Genomic DNA, 20,909 nt, shown 5'->3' with positions numbered 1-20,909 from the left:
AGAGCAAAATCTTGATACATAAGGCCATATAATGTGAAGCTAATTGAAAGGACCTCCAGGATATTGAAACAAAAGCCATAGAATGAATGATTGTTGTCCTTAATGTACTATGTTGACTCTCATCTCCTTGGCTGTCCCTTGGTTATCTCATATTGGTATAGTATCTCACTTTATTATCTGATATATTGAATTTATTTGTATTTGGATATTTGAAATTTGATAGGGAAGGGGGGAAATCCAGGATGGGTGGGGGGTGTGGGGGGGAGGGAAATGTGTACCAAGACATGTGAAAGGGTGTCAATGTATGTGAATTAATGCACCTTCTATCTGGCAAATATCATGTAACCCTTTTACTAATTACACTAAAAAAATTAAAAAATATAAAAAAATAAAATAAAATAAATGTTCTTCCCTTTGAAGTATTCTTATAAAACAGAATTATCATAAGCTTAAGGTACATAAATCTTGATTTCTTGCTTGCCAGATGCACAGCTCTGTAAGAAAATAATATTTTCTCAGTATAATGAAGAATCATAATAAGCATGTTCTAATCCGAGATTAATTGATACATGTCTATCTCTATAATCTATAACTCTACAGATGTTCTATTGGGCAGTCAGGAAAAAAGCCTGTCATTTGGAGTTAGAAACCATGGGCTCTAGGTGGTAAGTGATCCACTTCTTCAAAGGACTTATGGATTGATATATAAATTCAACATGGTTTAAACACTGACCCAGTGACTCATATGGATACGACAGAGAAGAAGACAAATCCTCGCATTTGTGGAACTCACAGCCAAATACAAAGCACAACAGGCACACCACACAGAAAGAATGATACAGAGAAATGAAACTCTGCTTACTGGCCAGGAAGACGCACCAGCACACAAACTTGAGAGAGGTTAGCAAATGAGCTATTTGAAGATTTCAGACAGGATCTTAGATACTTCTATCTAAGAAGAGGAAGAGACATATTCACAGGTCCTCAAAAGTCATAGAAGCAAGGTGAGGCTAAGACCCACGAGGAAGCCACTGTGACCACATTACGTGTTGTAGAAGATGAGGTAGGCAATAGAAGAAGAGATGAGTCTGAAAAGGGGGTTGAGGGTATCACTGAGTGTGATAGAAGGCTCTAGGAATTTGAGTGTGTGTGTATGTGTCACCATCTGGATGAGCATATAAAAGTTCAGTCTCACTGCTGGGTAGAAAACCAATAGTAAGTAGAGGAGAATGAACAGGAATACCTTTGTAGTTGAGTAAATGATTTTCCAAGTGAAAGGTGAAGGTACTACTTATCAGCAGGCACCTATTTGAGCTCAGTTTCTAAGACTATGAGTTGCAAATAACATGACATTCAATCTAAATTCTACATCAAAATTTAAACAGGTTTTGATGACTGATTGCAAAATTCTACATCTAAAATCAGTCTTAGAATAAAGGTCTACCCTAGGCAAAATCTGAGTATTTTTTAGAGAATTATAAGCTTTGTATAAACATATAGAAATTTCCGAATGCAGAAATAATAGTTTGTCATATGCAATTATTTTTTTCTTGAGGAAACCTGGTTTATTTGCAAACCTGATTTATTTCACAGAAGCATTTAATTTTCTTGAACTCATTACACTGCCTTCAAAAACATAAACCTTTGCTTGTTTCCAGGCAATTATGCCAGTTTTCATAATTATAAGTAATAAACATATTTCTTGTAAACATTTGTATACATTACTATCTGTTTCCCTGGAATATATTTTGTAAACTGTCATTTATGAAACAGTCAACATGCATATAATAATGCATATATATATACATGATGCATTAATATATATTGGGAATACTTTCTGTTAACACATATTTCAATCACTCATTCAATATGTACCACATAAAAATGTTTTTTTAATTCTCTTGGGTTTTTCGGATACCTGTATAGTCAATTTTCACCAGTCTTTTAGTCTATGTATCTGTTCTTCATGGGACCTGCATGCGCCAACTCTCACACACAAAAAAACCACCCTAACAAATGAGCAAGGAAATTGGTCTCCTACATAACTGCCTTGCTCACCTTTCTCTTTGGGCTAATTGTGATGGTATTTCATTAGGTATAAAACTGCCAGTGATTTTCTTGTGGAAAATCACCTCTTGGTGATCAGAGAGTAAATCTGTCATTTTTATCTAATTCCATTGTCTTGTTAATTGGCATCCACCGACCATATGTCTACAATAAAATAGATGGGAAAACAAGCCAGATGCCTCAGGACCGAAAAATGTAGCCTAGGATATAAAGGGAAGTAGTAGTTCTTTGGATGTCTTGGACACAGCCTTGCTTCCTATTTCAGAATATAAATGTAATACATGGCAGCCATTCTGTAGCTATTAGCTAGCCATCTAAGGGTGACAAACAAACAAGGCAAAGATGGCATATAAAAGCATGAACTGTGTCTGGTTTCTTGATTGCATCACTTGGTCCTGGCAGAAAAATGTCCTTATGGCTTCAACCAACTGTTCTGAATGTTTAGTAATTACCTTCGACTATAAATTGACCTATTTGATAAACCAGGATTACTAATCAATTTCTCTACAAGGACATGTTCATTTGTTTTCTACAGCACTACCATTAGTTTGTTTGTGGGATTATTTTAGGCTTTACTGGAGGTGTAACATCTTAGCCTTACCATTCACACAATACAGTGTTCACAATACTCTTGCAGAACTCAACCACAGAAGACTGAACTGGTCCAGAACTCACCTGCTAGGTTTTGTGGCCCTTGTCTACAACTGTGCTCATGACACTGACAGAATACAGCAGAGACTGTAATGCATTCCCATCCCCAGGAAGCATGAGGATATTCGGACAGCCAACTAGAATGTGAAGACTCCTGAGGTCTGACCAAACCCTGAGTTCTCTTCCTTACACTCCAACCTGGGTTGAGGAACACAGTGATCCTCTAATGATCTTTCCAAAAAATACATTTTTTTTCTAAAATGGCCAGAGTTCAGTTCAGCTGCTGATAACCAAAGATCCCTGATTAATCAAGATTTCATTCGCTGCATCTCTTTGTTTTGAAAATTAGGCAATAACACTATTTCACTTAAGAAAAAAGGATAGCAATCATAGTAGGCAATGAGGTACCAGACGTGAAGACCAGAGATCTAGATTCCAGTTTTAGTTCAGACACAACGTGTTCAAGCTCTGAGGCTCATTTATCATAGTTGAACAAAGGAGAGGATTGGACCAGATGGTCTCTGAATTCCCTTCAAATTCCACTTATTCCAACGCTGTGATAATTTTGACCAGAAAAATGAGCAGAAAAAATAATCACTCCTTTAGTTACAAACGTTCATTAGATGGATGGAATAAAGACCACTGTTTAAGCCGAAACTCTTCATGGTTTAGCAACAGTGAACCACAGGCAGAATTTCAGTCAGGATGTCTAATTAGATGGAGCTCAAAGTAGAAATAATTTATTATACTTCAAAACTGCTCAGCATACACCCCCACACACTGTTAATATAAATGGTTGCCAGATACGATGGAAAAGACAAGGAGGACATTGAACAGACTAAGAGTAATGTGAGACATTGAAGATCAGTAACTTCAGAAAGGAGAAACATGGGGGCCGGGAGTTTGGCCTAGTGGATAAAGTGCTAGCCTAGTATGCATGAAGACGCAGGTTCGATTCCTCGGTACGGCATACGTAGAAAAAAGCCAGAAGTGGTGCTGAGGCTCATGTGGTAGAGCTCTAGCCTTGAGAAAGTCCAAGGACAGTGCTCAGGTGCTGAGCTCAAGCCCAGGACTGGCAAAATAAAAATAAAAAAAAATAAATAAAAAAAGAAAAGAAAGGAGAAACATGATAAACTAGGGGGAAAATTCCTTTTCCAAGCAAATCTAAAGGCAGGAATCCAGAATAATGAAATAACATAAGTCAATCTCATAGCACGAAATAGCTAAAACTGCAGTTTGCACACCAGGAACAAATGGAATGCGTCACAGTGGATTAGGTGTATAAGGAACTGGGAATTCTTATAACAATTGCTACTTGTATATATCAGAAAGCATTTTTAAAGGAGAAGGTGCTGTGAACCTGTGCAGTCTTTCCTTGAAAAAGGTAGAAAAAATCATATTAAGTGAAGTGAGCCAGACTCAAAGGAACTTAGGTTCAATGGTTTCCCTCATTTGTCATAATCAGCACAAACCTTGGGCTCTACTAGCAGATATCTGCAGTAGATCAAAATCTTCATACATAAGGCCATATAATGTGAAGCTAATTGAAAGGTCCTCCAGGATATTGAAACAAAAGCCATATAATGAATGATTGTTGTCCTTAATGTACTATGTTGTCTCTCATCTCCTTTATTGTCCCTTGGTTATCTCATATTGGTATAGTATCTCACTTTATTATCTGATAGATTCAATTTATTTGTATTTGGATATTTGAAATTTGATAGGGAAGGGAGGAAAGCCAATACTGGTGGGGGGAGTGGGGGGGGGAGGGAAATGGGTACGAAGACATGTGAAAGGGTATCAATGTATGTGAATTAATGCACATTCTATCTGGCAAATATCATGTAACCCTTTTACTATTTACAATAAAAATAGGAAAAAAAAAGAAAAAATCATATTAAGTGAAGTACGCCAGACCCAAAGGAACTTAGGCTCAATGGTTTCCCCGATTCTTCATAATCAGTAGAAACCTTGGGCCCTACTAGCAGAGATTTGCAATAGAGCAAAATCTTGATACATAAGGCCATATAATGTGAAGCTAATTGAAAGGACCTCCAGGATATTGCAACAAAAGCCATAGAATGAATGATTGTTGTCCTTAATGTACTATGTTGTCTCTCATCTCCTTGGCTGTCCCTTGGTTATCTCATATTGGTATAGTATCTCACTTTATTATCTGATATATTGAATTTATTTGTATTTGGATATTTGAAATTTGAAAGGGAAGGGGGGAAATCCAGGATGGGTGGGGGGTGTCGGGGGGAGGGAAATGTGTACCAAGACATGTGAAAGGGTGTCAATGTATGTGAATTGATGCACATTCTATCTGGCAAATATCATGTAACCCTTTTACTAATTACACTAAAAAAATTAAAAAATATAAAAAATAAAATAAAATAAATGTTCTTCCCTTTGAAGTATTCTTATAAAACAGAATTATCATAAGCTTAAGGTACATAAATCTTGATTTCTTGCTTGCCAGATGCACAGCTCTGTAAGAAAATAATATTTTCTCAGTATAATGAAGAATCATAATAAGCATGTTCTAATCCGAGATTAATTGATACATGTCTATCTCTATAATCTATGACTCTACAGATGTTCTATTGGGCAGTCAGGAAAAAAGCCTGTCATTTGGAGTTAGAAACCATGGGCTCTAAGTGGTAAGTGATCCACTTATTCAAAGGACTTATGGATTGATATATAAATTCAACATGGTTTAAACACTGACCCAGTGACTCATATGGATACGACAGAGAAGAAGACAAATCCTCGCATTTGTGGAACTCACAGCCAAATACAAAGCACAACAGGCACACCACACAGAAAGAATGATACAGAGAAATGAAACTCTGCTTACTGGCCAGGAAGATGCACCAGCACACAAACTTGAGAGAGGTTAGCAAATGAGCTATTTGAAGATTTCAGACAGGATCTTAGATACTTCTATCTAAGAAGAGGAAGAGACATATTCACAGGTCCTCAAAAGTCATAGAAGCAAGGTGAGGCTAAGACCCACGAGGAAGCCACTGTGACCACATTACGTGTTGTAGAAGATGAGGTAGGCAATAGAAGAAGAGATGAGTCTGAAAAGGGCGTTGAGGGTATCACTGAGTGTGATAGAAGGCTCTAGGAAGTTTGAGTGTGTGTGTATGTGTCACCATCTGGATGAGCATATAAAAGTTCAGTCTCACTGCTGGGTAGAAAACCAATAGTAAGTAGAGGAGAATGAACAGGAATACCTTTGTAGTTGAGTAAATGATTTTCCAAGTGAAAGGTGAAGGTACTACTTATCAGCAGGCACCTATTTGAGCTCAGTTTCTAAGACTATGAGTTGCAAATAACATGACATTCAATCTAAATTCTACATCAAAATTTAAACAGGTTTTGATGACTGATTGCAAAATTCTACATCTAAAATCAGTCTTAGAATAAAGGTCTACCCTAGGCAAAATCTGAGTATTTTTTAGAGAATTATAAGCTTTGTATAAACATATAGAAATTTCTGAATGCAGAAATAATAGTTTGTCATATGCAATTATTTTTTTCTTGAGGAAACCTGGTTTATTTGCAAACCTGATTTATTTCACAGAAGCATTTAATTTTCTTGAACTCATTACACTGCCTTCAAAAACATAAACCTTTGCTTGTTTCCAGGCAATTATGCCAGTTTTCATAATTACAAGTAATAAACATATTTCTTGTAAACATTTGTATACATTGCTATCTGTTTCCCTGGAATATATTTTGTAAACTGTCATTTGTGAAACAGTCAACATGCATATATAATAATGCATATATATACATGATGCATTAATATATATTGGGAATACTTTCTGTTAACACATATTTCAATCACTCATTCAATATGTACCACATAAAAATGTTTTTTTAATTGTCTTGGGTTTTTCGGATACCTGTATAGTCAATTTTCACCAGTCTTTTAGTCTATATATCTGTTCTTCATGGGACCTGCATGCTCCAACTCTCACACCCAAAAAAACCACCCTAACAAATGAGCAAGGAAATTGGTCTCCTACATAACTTCCTTGCTCACCTTTCTCTTTTGGCTAATTGTGATGGTATTTCATTAGGTATAAAACTGCCAGTGATTTTCTTGTGGAAAATCACCTCTTGGTGATCAGAGAGTAAATCTGTCATTTTTTATCTAATTCCATTGTCTTGTTAATTGGCATCCACCGACCATATGTCTACAATAAAATAATGGGAAAACAAGCCAGATGCCTCAGGACCGAAAAATGTAGCCTTGGATATAAAGGGAAGTAGTAGTTCTTTGGATGTCTTGGACACAGTATTGTTTCCTATTTCAGAATATAAATGTAATACATGGCAGCCATTCTGTAGCTATTAGCTAGCCATCTAAGGGTGACAAACAAACAAGGCAAAGATGGCATATAAAAGCATGAACTGTGTCTGGTTTCTTGATTGCATCACTTGGTCCTGGCAGAAAAATGTCCTTATGGCTTCAACCAACTGTTCTGAATGTTTAGTAATTACCTTCGATTATAAATTGACCTATTTGATAAACCAGGATTGCTAATCAATTTCTCTACAAGGACATGTTCATTTGTTTTCTACAGCACTACCAGTAGTTTGTTTGTGGGATTCTTTTAGGCTTTACTGGAGGTGTAACATCTTAGCCTTACCATTCACACAATACAGTGTTCACAATACTCTTGCAGAACTCAACCACAGAAGACTGAACTGGTCCAGAACTCACCTGCTAGGTTTTGTGGCCCTTGTCTACAACTGTGCTCATGACACTGACAGAATACAGCAGAGACTGTAATGCATTCCCATCCCCAGGAAACATGAGGATATTCAGACAGCCAACTAGAATGTGAAGACTCCTGGGGTCTGACCAAACCCTGAGTTCTCTTCCTTACACTCCAACCTGGGTTGAGGAACACAGTGATCCTCTAATGATCTTTCCGAAAAATACATTTTTTTTTCTAAAATGGCCAGAGTTCAGTTCAGCTGCTGATAACCAAAGATCCCTGATTAATCAAGATTTCATTCGCTGCATCTCTTTGTTTTGAAAATTAGGCAATAACACTATTTCACTTAAGAAAAAAGTATAGCAATCATAGTAGGCAATGAGGTACCAGACGTGGAGACCAGAGATCTAGATTCCAGTTTTAGTTCAGACACCACGTGTTCAAGTTCTGAGGCTCATTTATCATAGTTGAACAAAGGAGAGGATTGGACCAGATGGTCTCTGAATTCCCTTCAAATTCCAGTTATTCCAACGCTGTGATAATTTTGACCAGAAAAATGAGCAGAAAAAATAATCACTCCTTTAGTTACAAACGTTCATTAGATGGATGGAATAAAGACCACTGTTTAAGCCGAAACTCTTCATGGTTTAGCAACAGTGAACCACAGGCAGAATTTCAGTCAGGATGTGTAATTAGATGGAGCTCAAAATAGAAATAATTTATTATACTTCAAAACTGCTCAGCATACACCCCTACACACTGTTAATATAAATGGTTGTCAGATACGATGGAAAAGACAAGGAGGACATTGAACAGACTAAGAGTAATCTGAGACATTGAAGATCAGTAACTTCAGAAAGGAGAAACAGGGGGGGCGGGAGTTTGGCCTAGTGGATAAAGTGCTTGCCTAGCATGCATGAAGACGCAGGTTCGATTCCTCGGTACCGCATACATAGAAAAAAGCCAGAAGTGGTGCTGAGGCTCATGTGGTAGAGCTCTAGCCTTGAGAAAGTCCAAGGACAGTGCTCAGGCGCTGAGCTCAAGCCCAGGACTGGCAAAATAAAAATAAAAAAAATAAATAAAAAAAAGAAAAGAAAGGAGAAACATGATAAACTAGGGGGAAAATTCCTTTTCCAAGCAAATCTAAAGGCAGGAATCCAGAATAATGAAATAACATAAGTCAATCTCATAGCACGAAATATCTAAAACTGCAGTTTGCACACCAGGAACAAATGGAATGCGTCACAGTGGATTAGGTGTATAAGGAACTGGGAATTCTTATAACAATTGCTACTTGTACATATCAGAAAGCATTTTTAAAGGAGAAGGTGCTGTGAACCTGTGCAGTCTTTCCTTGAAAAAGGTAGAAAAAAACCTATTAAGTGAAGTAAGCCAGACTCAAAGGAACTTAGGTTCAATGGTTTCCCTCATTTGTCATAATCAGCACAAACCTTGGGCTCTACTAGCAGATATCTGCAGTAGATCAAAATCTTGATACATAAGGCCATATAATGTGAAGCTAACTGAAAGGTCCTCCAGGATATTGAAACAAAGCCATATAATGAATGATTGTTGTCCTTAATGTACTATGTTGTCTCTCATCTCCTTGGCTGTCCCTTGGTTATCTCATATTGGTATAGTATCTCACTTTATTATCTGATATATTGAATTTATTTGTATTTGGATATTTCAAATTTGATAGGGAAGGGGGGAAATCCAGGATGGGTGGGGGGTGTCGGGGGGAGGGAAATGTGTACCAAGACATGTGAAAGGGTGTCAATGTATGTGAATTAATGCACCTTCTACCTGGCAAATATCATGTAACCCTTTTACTAATTACAATAAAAAAATTAAAAAATATAAAAAAATAAAATAAAATAAATGTTCTTCCCTTTGAAGTATTCTTATAAAACAGAATTATCATAAGCTTAAGGTACATAAATCTTGATTTCTTGCTTGCCAGATGCACAGCTCTGTAAGAAAATAATATTTTCTCAGTATAATGAAGAATCATAATAAGCATGTTCTAATCCGAGATTAATTGATACATGTCTATGTATATAATCTATGACTCTACAGATGTTCTATTGGGCAGTCAGGAAAAAAGCCTGTCATTTGGAGTTAGAAACCATGGGCTCTAAGTGGTAAGTGATCCACTTATTCAAAGGACTTATGGATTGATATATAAATTAAACATGGTTTAAACACTGACCCAGTGACTCATATGGATACGACAGAGAAGAAGACAAATCCTCGCATTTGTGGAACTCACAGCCAAATACAAAGCACAACAGGCACACCACACAGAAAGAATGATACAGAGAAATGAAACTCTGCTTACTGGCCAGGAAGACGCACCAGCACACAAACTTGAGAGAGGTTAGCAAATGAGCTATTTGAAGATTTCAGACAGGATCTTAGATACTTCTATCTAAGAAGAGGAAGAGACATATTCACAGGTCCTCAAAAGTCATAGAAGCAAGGTGAGGCTAAGACCCACGAGGAAGCCACTGTGACCACATTACGTGTTGTAGAAGATGAGGTAGGCAATAGAGGAAGAGATGAGTCTGAAAAGGGGGTTGAGGGTATCACTGAGTGTGATAGAAGGCTCTAGGAAGTTTGAGTGTGTGTGTATGTGCCACCATCTGGATGAGCATATAAAAGTTCAGTCTCACTGCTGGGTAGAAAACCAATAGTAAGTAGAGGAGAATGAACAGGAATACCTTTGTAGTTGAGTAAATGATTTTCCAAGTGAAAGGTGAAGGTACTACTTATCAGCAGGCACCTATTTGAGCTCAGTTTCTAAGACTATGAGTTGCAAATATCATGACATTCAATCTAAATTCTACATCAAAATTTAAACAGGTTTTGATGACTGATTGCAAAATTCTACATCTAAAGTCAGTCTTAGAATAAAGGTATACCCTAGGCAAAATCTGAGTATGTTTTAGAGAATTATAAGCTTTGTATAAACATATAGAAATTTCCGAATGCAGAAATAATAGTTTGTCATATGCAATTATTTTTTTCTTGAGGAAACCTGGTTTATTTGCAAACCTGATTTATTTCACAGAAGCATTTAATTTTCTTGAACTCATTACACTGCCTTCAAAAACATAAACCTTTGCTTGTTTCCAGGCAATTATGCCAGTTTTCATAATTACAAGTAATAAACATATTTCTTGTAAACATTTGTATACATTGCTATCTGTTTCCCTGGAATATATTTTGTAAACTGTCATTTATGAAACAGTCAACATGCATATATAATAATGCATATATATACATGATGCATTAATATATATTGGGAATACTTTCTGTTAACACATATTTCAATCACTCATTCAATATGTACCACATAAAAATGTTTTTTTAATTGTCTTGGGTTTTTCGGATACCTGTATAGTCAATTTTCACCAGTCTTTTAGTCTATATATCTGTTCTTCATGGGACCTGCATGCTCCAACTCTCACACCCAAAAAAACCACCCTAACAAATGAGCAAGGAAATTGGTCTCCTACATAACTTCCTTGCTCACCTTTCTCTTTTGGCTAATTGTGATGGTATTTCATTAGGTATAAAACTGCCAGTGATTTTCTTGTGGAAAATCACCTCTTGGTGATCAGAGAGTAAATCTGTCATTTTTTATCTAATTCCATTGTCTTGTTAATTGGCATCCACCGACCATATGTCTACAATAAAATAGATGGGAAAACAAGCCAGATGCCTCAGGACCGAAAAATGTAGCCTCGGATATAAAGGGAAGTAGTAGTTCTTTGGATGTCTTGGACACAGTCTTGCTTCCTATTTCAGAATATAAATGTAATACATGGCAGCCATTCTGTAGCTATTAGCTAGCCATCTAAGGGTGACAAACAAACAAGGCAAAGATGGCATATAAAAGCATGAACTGTGTCTGGTTTCTTGATTGCATCACTTGGTCCTGGCAGAAAAATGTCCTTATGGCTTCAACCAACTGTTCTGAATGTTTAGTAATTACCTTCGATTATAAATTGTCCTATTTGATAAACCAGGATTGCTAATCAATTTTTCTACAAGGACATGTTCATTTGTTTTCTACAGCACTACCATTAGTTTGTTTGTGGGATTCTTTTAGGCTTTACTGGAGGTGTAACATCTTAGCCTTACCATTCACACAATACAGTGTTCACAATACTCTTGCAGAACTCAACCACAGAAGACTGAACTGGTCCAGAACTCACCTGCTAGGTTTTGTGGCCCTTGTCTACAACTGTGCTCATGACACTGACAGAATACAGCAGAGACTGTAATGCATTCCAATCCCCAGGAAACATGAGGATATTCGGACAGCCAACTAGAATGTGAAGACTCCTGAGGTCTGACCAAACCCTGAGTTCTCTTCCTTACACTCCAACCTGGGTTGAGGAACACAGTGATCCTCTAATGATCTTTCCAAAAAATACATTTTTTTTCTAAAATGGCCAGAGTTCAGTTCAGCTGCTGATAACCAAAGATCCCTGATTAATCAAGATTTCATTGGCTGCATCTCTTTGTTTTGAAAATTAGGCAATAACACTATTTCACTTAAGAAAAAAGTATAGCAATCATGATAGGCAATGAGGTACCAGACGTGGAGACCAGAGATCTAGATTCCAGTTTTAGTTCAGACACCACGTGTTCAAGCTCTGAGGCTCATTTATCATAGTTGAACAAAGGAGAGGATTGGACCAGATGGTCTCTGAATTCCCTTCAAATTCCAGTTATTCCAACGCTGTGATAATTTTGACCAGAAAAATGAGCAGAAAAAATAATCACTCCTTTAGTTACAAACGTTCATTAGATGGATGGAATAAAGACCACTGTTTAAGCCAAAACTCTTCATGGTTTAGCAACAGTGAACCACAGGCAGAATTTCAGTCAGGATGTCTAATTAGATGGAGCTCAAAGTAGAAATAATTTATTATACTTCAAAACTGCTCAGCATACACCCACACACACTGTTAATATAAATGGTTGTCAGATACGATGGGAAAGACAAGGAGGACATTGAACAGACTAAGAGTAATCTGAGACATTGAAGATCAGTAACTTCAGAAAGGAGAAACATGGGGGCCAGGAGTTTGGCCTAGTGGTTAAAGTGCTTGCCTAGCATGCATGAAGACGCAGGTTCGATTCCTCGGTACCGCATATGTAGAAAAAAGCCAGAAGTGGTGCTGAGGCTCATGTGGTAGAGCTCTAGCGTTGAGAACGTCCAAGGACAGTGCTCAGGCGCTGAGCTCAAGCCCAGGACTGGCAAAATAAAAATAAAAATAAATAAATAAAAAAAGAAAAGAAAGGAGAAACATGATAAACTAGGGGGAAAATTCCTTTTCCAAGCAAATCTAAAGGCAGGAATCCAGAATAATGAAATAACATAAGTCAATCTCATAGCACGAAATAGCTAAAACTGCAGTTTGCACACCAGGAACAAATGGAATGCGTCACAGTGGATTAGCTGTATAAGGAACTGGGAATTCTTATAACAATTGCTACTTGTATGTATCAGAAAGCATTTTTAAAGGAGAAGGTGCTGTGAACCTGTGCAGTCTTTCCTTGGCAAAGCTAGTAAAATAAAAGCTATGAGCTTACAACTTAAGGCTGGAAACTGCTGTACATGATTTTAAATACACTTTTATATTTTAAATGTAATACTTCCTCCTTTTAGAGAACAAGAAAAAGATATGCAAAAGAATATCGTCATTATTTACCTGGATATAATTCTTAAGCTTGTTTTTTTTCCCTAAAATAACATCTCAAATGCCCTAACAAACTGGTCAGAAGCACATGAGCCGAAGAGGAAGGCTGGAAAAAAATCACCTTTACAGCAGATCCAATGTTTTTAAGCAGCCTTTGTACCAAGTGTTGGCGTGAAGGAACCCTCGCTCTCTGAAACAGCTAATGAAAATATAAAACGGTATAACCACGTCAGAAAACGTGTTTGCTGTTTCTCCAAACCTTAAACACCCACCTACTCTATGATTAAGGTATTCATACCTCGCAATGCATTCCAGAAAGGAATAAAAAAAAACAGCATATACTGCTACAAAGACTTGTGCACACATGTTCATAGCAGCTTTATGTGTGGGGAAACATAAAAATAAAACAGTAATAGCCAACGGCAGCTCCACATTTGTGCACCAGTCTTGAGCACAGACACTTAGGCTGCTGGCCCGAGTGCAAGGGCCAGGAAGGCGCCGAGCGGCTGAGCTGTGGTTATAACTCTTCCTTATCTGACAGCTAATGAAATGTAAACAAAAGCCGTCTCACCGTGACTCCCGCAAGACACAGACTCAACAATCTTCACGGCAAAAACCAAAAAATGAAAAATCCCACTGGAAGGCTTCACGCATCGCACGCTTCAGGCCTGGGAAATGCGCCCAGGGGCAACTTCGCGCAGGTGCAGATCCTCCAGCCTGAGCTGCACAAGGCGCAACTTTGCGCAGGTGCAGATCCTCCAGCCTGAGCTGCCCAAGGCACAACTTCGCGCATGCACAGATCCTCCCAAAACCTATCAGCCCAGTCAAGGCCCCTCGTTCCTCTCAGACCATGAGGCCCCAGCCCCATGCAGGCCCCGTGCAGGCCCCGTGTCGCCCCGACTGGGGTCTCTACTCCCTGGTTCATTCACCTGCAAGCCCCGGCACAGATACCTGAAAGACCTGGTCTCTTTCTTCCTCAGAGTCAGCCCTGTTAGGGGTGGGGAAGAGGATGCCCTCATCCTTCCTGGGGTTCTTTCTACTTTGAGAGGCTAAACGGGGCCCCTGGTCACTTACTGGGCTCCTCAGCTCTGGGAGACACGTTTGAGGCAATGGCGGGTGTTGAGCTGCACGTGTTTGTGGGGAGAACGGCATCAGGGCCACCCGCTCGCGGCTGCCATCGTGGGCCATGAGCTGGGGGCGTGGCCTTGGCAAAGACGCATGCTCACTGAGCACCAAGGGCCGTAGCCCAGCGAAGAGCACACATGCTCAGAGAGAACTAGGGAGTCCCACGAGCCAATTATCTTAAGAAATCCACAACAACAAACTCAAAAGGCAACAGAGAAGGACTCAAAGTGGAAAAGAAATCCAGATAAAGCTCACATCCAACTTTCTCAAAGAATTCGGAACGCGAGGACCCCTCCCCCACCTCCATCCGCCAGTTCGAAGCCACAGAAAGCACCCGCGGGCCTGGGGAAAAGTGGCGGCAGGCCGGGAAAAGCGGTGGCGGGCCTGGAAAAGCGGCTGCGGGCGGGAGGGGCCAGCCTGGGAGCCCGATTGCTGCAGAAACCAACATACAACCGGGCCAGCGAATGGCGGAAGCAGCAGAACCCAGACGCAGAACCAGAACAGCAAGCAGCAGAACCCAGACTCGGAACACAGGCGACAGCGGAGACCCGAGGGGAGTGAGAGACTCCCCACCACCGCGCAGCACCCGCAGAGGGACACAGAGGCGTGAGTAATACAGCGCATCCCCAAACACAAAGGGAAAGCAGAGCGGTGCCAAGCAATAGAACTTAACTCAGACCCCTCCACCCCGCCCACACAGGCCTAGAGGCAAAAAGAATACAAGGAGGAATCCTAAAGTTGGCTGTGCCTCCACTACCAGATTTTTGTAGACTCCAACTTACAGGCCAGAAGTTGAGAATTAATGGCCCAGTAGATCAAATTAGTCCCATTCCATGTTTGTTTAAGCAGCATAGTATTTCTACACATTTGAGCCATCATTTAACAAAACAGAAGACCTATATCAGGCACCAGTATCTCACACTTACAATCCTAGCTACTCAGGAAGCTGAGATCTGAGGATCACGGTTTGAGGTCAACTTGAGCAGGAAAGTCTGTAAGATTCTTAAACCTAATTAACCAATAGGAATTCAGAAGTACGGGTATGGCTTGAGTGGTACAGCACCAACCTTAACACCAACCCTTAAATTAATTAACATACATGTGGGTCTGTGTATATGTGCACACATATATATTATTGTATATATATATATACATCTATTATGTATGCTGTATACATGCACATGTGTGTGTGTTTGTGTCAGGAGACTGAAGTTTAAAATTTAAATTTCCTTAAAACAATGAAACAACTGACCATTCTAGGCTTACAGTCCTGCCTCATGATGATAAGCTGTAGCAGAGTAGAGGCTTCCCCTCCAGATAAACTACTCAGCTGATCACAGCCCCTGTTACTCCCACTAGTCCCCACTCTAGCCTGTTTTCCTGCCTTAATCCTGTTGAAATCTTGGCTCTTCCTAAGGAGGTTCTTCAATTACTGTGTGTCTGTGTCTGCACAGTTATTAAAGACTAAACTCAAGTTGGGCATGGTAGCACTTGCCTATAATCCCATCTTTAGGAAATGGAAACTGAAAGATCTTAAGTTTGAGGCCAGCCTGGACTACATATGTAGTTATTTCCAAGCCAGCCTAAGCTACATAGCCAGATCCTGTCTCAAAAAGGAAAAAGGAAAAAAAAAGTCAAAAACCAGAACAGAAAAGAACAAAACCGATTCGGCTCATTTTGGTGCTCAGAATGAGATTTCTCCGTTTGGACCTTTTTCATTTTCTTCTCATATTTTATTATAATATTCCAAAGAAACTCTCAGAAGGCAATGATTATATCATATATTTTGCATTTCCCACAGCTCTCCATATAAAACGAAGTACAAAGTAGATAATTAATGATTGTTAAAAGAATGCATGAGTAAAGAATACATATATATATAAAAAAATAAAACAGGAATTACTTGAAACATGAAAGCAAGATTATAACAACTGCTTGTTGCTCATGTTTTTAACAACATGAAATGTCAGTAGTAAAAATATTTGCTTTTAGAGGGGAGGGGGTGGGGGGAGGGAAATGGGGACCAAGACATGTGAAAGGGTATTAATGAATGGGAATTAATGCACCATCTATCTGGCAAATATCATGTAACCCTTCTATTAATTACAATAAAATATATGAAAAAATATTCATTTTTGAGCCAGGTTTGAGAGCTCATCTTTATAATTTTAGCTTCTTGGAAAGTGGAGATCAGGGGGTTGAGCAATTCAAGGCCATTCCAGTCAGAAGTACTCCCAACTCCATATCAGCCAGGGGCCCTGATGGCAAGCACCCGTCATCTCAGCTACGAGGACACTCTGGCTGGGCACACATGGCTTTTGCCTTCATCCTCAGTGACACATGCAAGCACAGCTAACAGGAATGTAGCCCAAACCTGTCCACCCCAGGCTAATCCCAGCCTCAAAAATAACCAACATTGAAAGGGCTTGGAATAATATCTCAGTGGTAAAGCACTAGCCACCAAGCATGTGGCCCAGAGGTGAATTCAACACCTCCAAAATGAATGCACACACACCTTACACAAAACAATACTAGTAGCCTGCTTTTCAGTGCATTAGCTTGGGGAACGATTGTGCCTGAGGTTATTTTCTAATTGATCAGTAAAGCTTATCCTTATCACAGTTCTATCTAGTTGATTCTTCTTGAGCTTTCTTTCAGAACTGCAAATCAGTCATTTCAGGACCAGACTAGAGGTACAGCAAAGATTATCCTGAGGCATGTAATTTGTTTTAATTTCAGTGAATCCTCAAGAAAAATTTCTGAGACACCTTCAATACATTTTGACAACCCCTATTATTCTCAATGCCACAAATCATCAGGAAAATTCTAATATTAATAGAGTGTGGAGTTATGAAATATTTGCCCAGAGAATAGTTCATATTAAAATTAATATTTAAAATGGCTTGTTTTCTACCAAATGGATTTCATTAATTTCCTACTAACATACAAACATACAGGCCTTTTTCCTGTCTTAATTGTTTAGTAACTAGCATTTCTTCTAATCAAGTTAATTTTAATCCCTTTAAAGCACAACTTACAGTAATTCCACAACAATGCAGCTAACTAGTATGTGAGTTTTAGAAAAGATGGAAATAATGACTCTGTGAGGGTTTTTTAAATCATTTTTCATGTATTTTAAAGCCTGCAGGATTCCAAAATTTTTATGACCTTAAAATTATCTCACTTTTTAAACATATAATATTAAACTTGAAATTGTCTATGAAAGAAGAAAAATATGTAGGAGGCTGCAAAACATAATAGTATCCCAGAATCAGAGAAAATGTGGACTGTCTGAGCTTAACAGAAAGGCCATCGCAGTGCTAAGTCTTTTCCTCTTACCTACAGAGACCATGCAGTGAATTTTAAGAGTGCAATCTGATGAAAGAGGAAAAGGAAAGATGCTTAGAGAATATAAACTACTCAGAGCATCAGAGTTTCATGGGAAAAGGTACTGTGTTTTAAAATCATATTAATAACACATATGTTCTCTCTAGGTAACACAACATGCATAAAGCTTACTGAGTGTTGTACATCTAATAATCCATATGCATAACAGTTGGCATTGTTCTTTTACATGCCTCTACAAAGTGCCGCTCGGGTTCATCTTTCTCTGTAAGCTTTTTACTACCCCTCATCGAGGAAAGCTGCAGGAAAAAATGATAAAATAGCATATAAGATAGTTGTGATGGACAGCAGTACCTTCCCACAGAACTGGATGTCTGGTCGACCTCGGGGAAATAGATATTGTTACTTCAGGCCAAGGTGTTAAGTAATTTTGCTCTGTGTGTTCTGAGTACTGGGGAATCAAGTCTCAGTCCCTGATGGCATTGTAAGTTAAGGTGTAACCGATAAATCCAACAAAATCCAGCCGAAAGAATAGGCATTGTGGATCACACATTGCCTGCCAAACAGCCAACAGGCTTGACCCGTGTTCTGTTATTTAGTCTGTTGAGTTTTGTGGATGAGTGGTTCAAGTGAAGTTTCCAGTGTTGTTTCTCAGTCTTGAGAAACGTGGATGGTACCATCAGTCTCTTCCTCACTCAGTAGTCAAGGGCACTTCTTAGAGACATCATTCTGGTTTCTTTGGCAACAGAACAGCATCAAAACAGGGAAGCAACCAGCAGGACAGGAAGAGTTCTTTCAAGTTCACATCTAAAAACACCACTCCCAGTCATACATCTGGAAAACAGGCCAAGGAAGACACATTTGAAAGATACTCTGCCTCAATGGGAATTTTGAAAATTATGTAAAAGAATAGGACATTTCCCTTTTGTGGGAGGACAAATTAATACATCATACTAAATCCACTAGCACAACAATGTTCATTGCAGCACTATTCACCATAGCAAAGATATGGAACCAACCTAGATGTCCCTCAGTTGATGAGTAGATCAACAAGTTGTGGTATTTGTACACAATGCAATTCTATGCTGCTGTCAGAAAGAATGACATCGCCCCATTTGTTAGGAAATGGGAAGACTTTGAAAAAATCCTATTAAGTGAAGTAAGCCAGACTCAAAGGAACTTAGGCTCAATGGTTTCCCTCATTCGTCATAATCAGTAGAAACCTTGGGCTCTACTAGCAGAGATCTGCAATAGAGCAAAATCTTGATACATAAGACCATGTAGTATGAAGCTAATTGAAAGGACCTCCAGGATATTGAAACAAAAGCCATATAACGAATGATTGTTGTCCTTAATGTACTATGTTGTCTCTCATCTCCTTTGCTGTCCCTTGGTTATCTCATATTGTTATAGTATCTCACTTTATTATCTGATATATTGAATTTATTTGTATTTGGTTATTTGAAATTTGATAGGGAAGGGGGGAAAACCAAGATGGGTGGGGGGTGTGGAGGGTAGGGTAATGGATACCAAGACATGTGAAAGGGTATCAATGTATGTGAATTAATGCACCTTCTATCTGGCAAATATCATGTAACCCTTTTACTAATTACAATAATAAATAAATAAATAAATAAAAGAAAAAGCATGTGCACTGTTTTGCTTGCAGGCATAGAAATTGCATTATTCACAAAATATTTTCTACATAGTAGGTAGGGTAGCTACACTGGACATGAAAGGGCGAGGACAATTAATATGGATGAAACAGTCCTGTTTCATTAATTTTCTACCTTATTGTTCATTTGTTTCTTCAAATTTTCGGTTTGTCTGAGAGATGAGAGACTCTCTTCTCTCTTTGATTATATCAGAATAAAAATAGATACTGGTCTGGAGGTGTGGCTCAAATACTAGAGCACCAGATGTGCAAGCAAGCTGAGCAAATATGAACCCATAAGTTCAAACCAAGTATTTTCTAAAATCATCATCATCATCAATAAAAATAATAAATAGCATAAGCTGGGGATAAGCTGGGGACAAGGCAGAAAAGTTCATGAAATGTTAATTTCTAATTAATCAGCAAGAAGAAAAAATTCAGAAGTGGAGATGTGGCTCAAGTGCTAGAGCATGAAATAGTTGAAATAGCCAAGTGAGAGCTCAAGGTCCTGAGTTCATGTCCCAGTGGTGCTTCTCTTAATCAAATATGAATGCACACATACGCACAGGACTGCCAAATACTCAGGTCACTCCCTCCAGCAGCTCCTGAAACCTGTTATTAGGTTGCAGGTTTGAAGTCCATAGCAACTCCACATCTCTTAGGCACCTTATTTCAAAGAGGATTGAACAGAGGGACCAGAAAAAGACTTAATTAACTAGGGCAGTATTTCTCGAGATATTTGTTGTTGACATTGCAAAAGGGACAACATATTATATTTGATTTCCCATTTTCAAAGCAGAAGGAAAGGCAATCAGCAACATAGGAAACATTTCACTTTCCTTCCTATTTTAATCAATCTTGAAAGACTGGGGTGGGAACACTTAAAGCATAACTCTGCGGTTATTGAAAACCCCAAGAATGATGAACTTCATGCATATGATGTTGAAATAACACACAATGAATTGTAGGCACTCTGAACGGCAGTGAAATTTACAACTCCTTTCCTCTGTTCCAAAATAAAAAAAGAATTTCTATCTTCCCAGCAAGTGGTCTCCAAAATAAATGCTGTTCTCACACCCATGAGCAAAGAAATAACTTGGGGCAAGAAAGCACAATGTGTTTTTATTTACAAATTATATACATCACATCACTTTACTAACATGCTGCCAAATATAAAAATTGAAAAATAAACTGTATGAGATATAAAATGCATAGCATATTAGGCATCTCAGTATTTTTCCCCACATTACCTGACATACTGTTCCACATAACTCAAATACTGACTATGGTGATGTCTCGTGCATAACTATAAATTTCTACCTCCCTAAATATCCCTTCCACACAGCTCAAAACAAAAAACTTGAAGACAACTCTTATTGCTGGCATGCCTCATTTAGAGAGCCTAAAAGGACAGAAATAAGTTGAGACCGTAAATGATGCTCTCAATTTGGGTAGGTACGATACTAACTGAGTGCTATCCAGGTGTGAGGCATTGTAATGTCTTGTGTTTAATTTTCCCCAAAACTTCAAACCACCCTAACAAATGAGCAAGGAAATTGGTCTCCTACATAACAGCCTTGCTCACCTTTCTCTTTTGGTTAATTGTGATGG

Source organism: Megascapheus bottae, chromosome 19 (genome assembly GCF_031878675.1).
Source record: "Megascapheus bottae isolate mThoBot1 chromosome 19, mThoBot2.hap1, whole genome shotgun sequence".
In the NCBI taxonomy this organism is placed as follows: domain Eukaryota; kingdom Metazoa; phylum Chordata; class Mammalia; order Rodentia; family Geomyidae; genus Megascapheus; species Megascapheus bottae.
Note: the sequence above shows the minus strand (reverse complement) of the source record.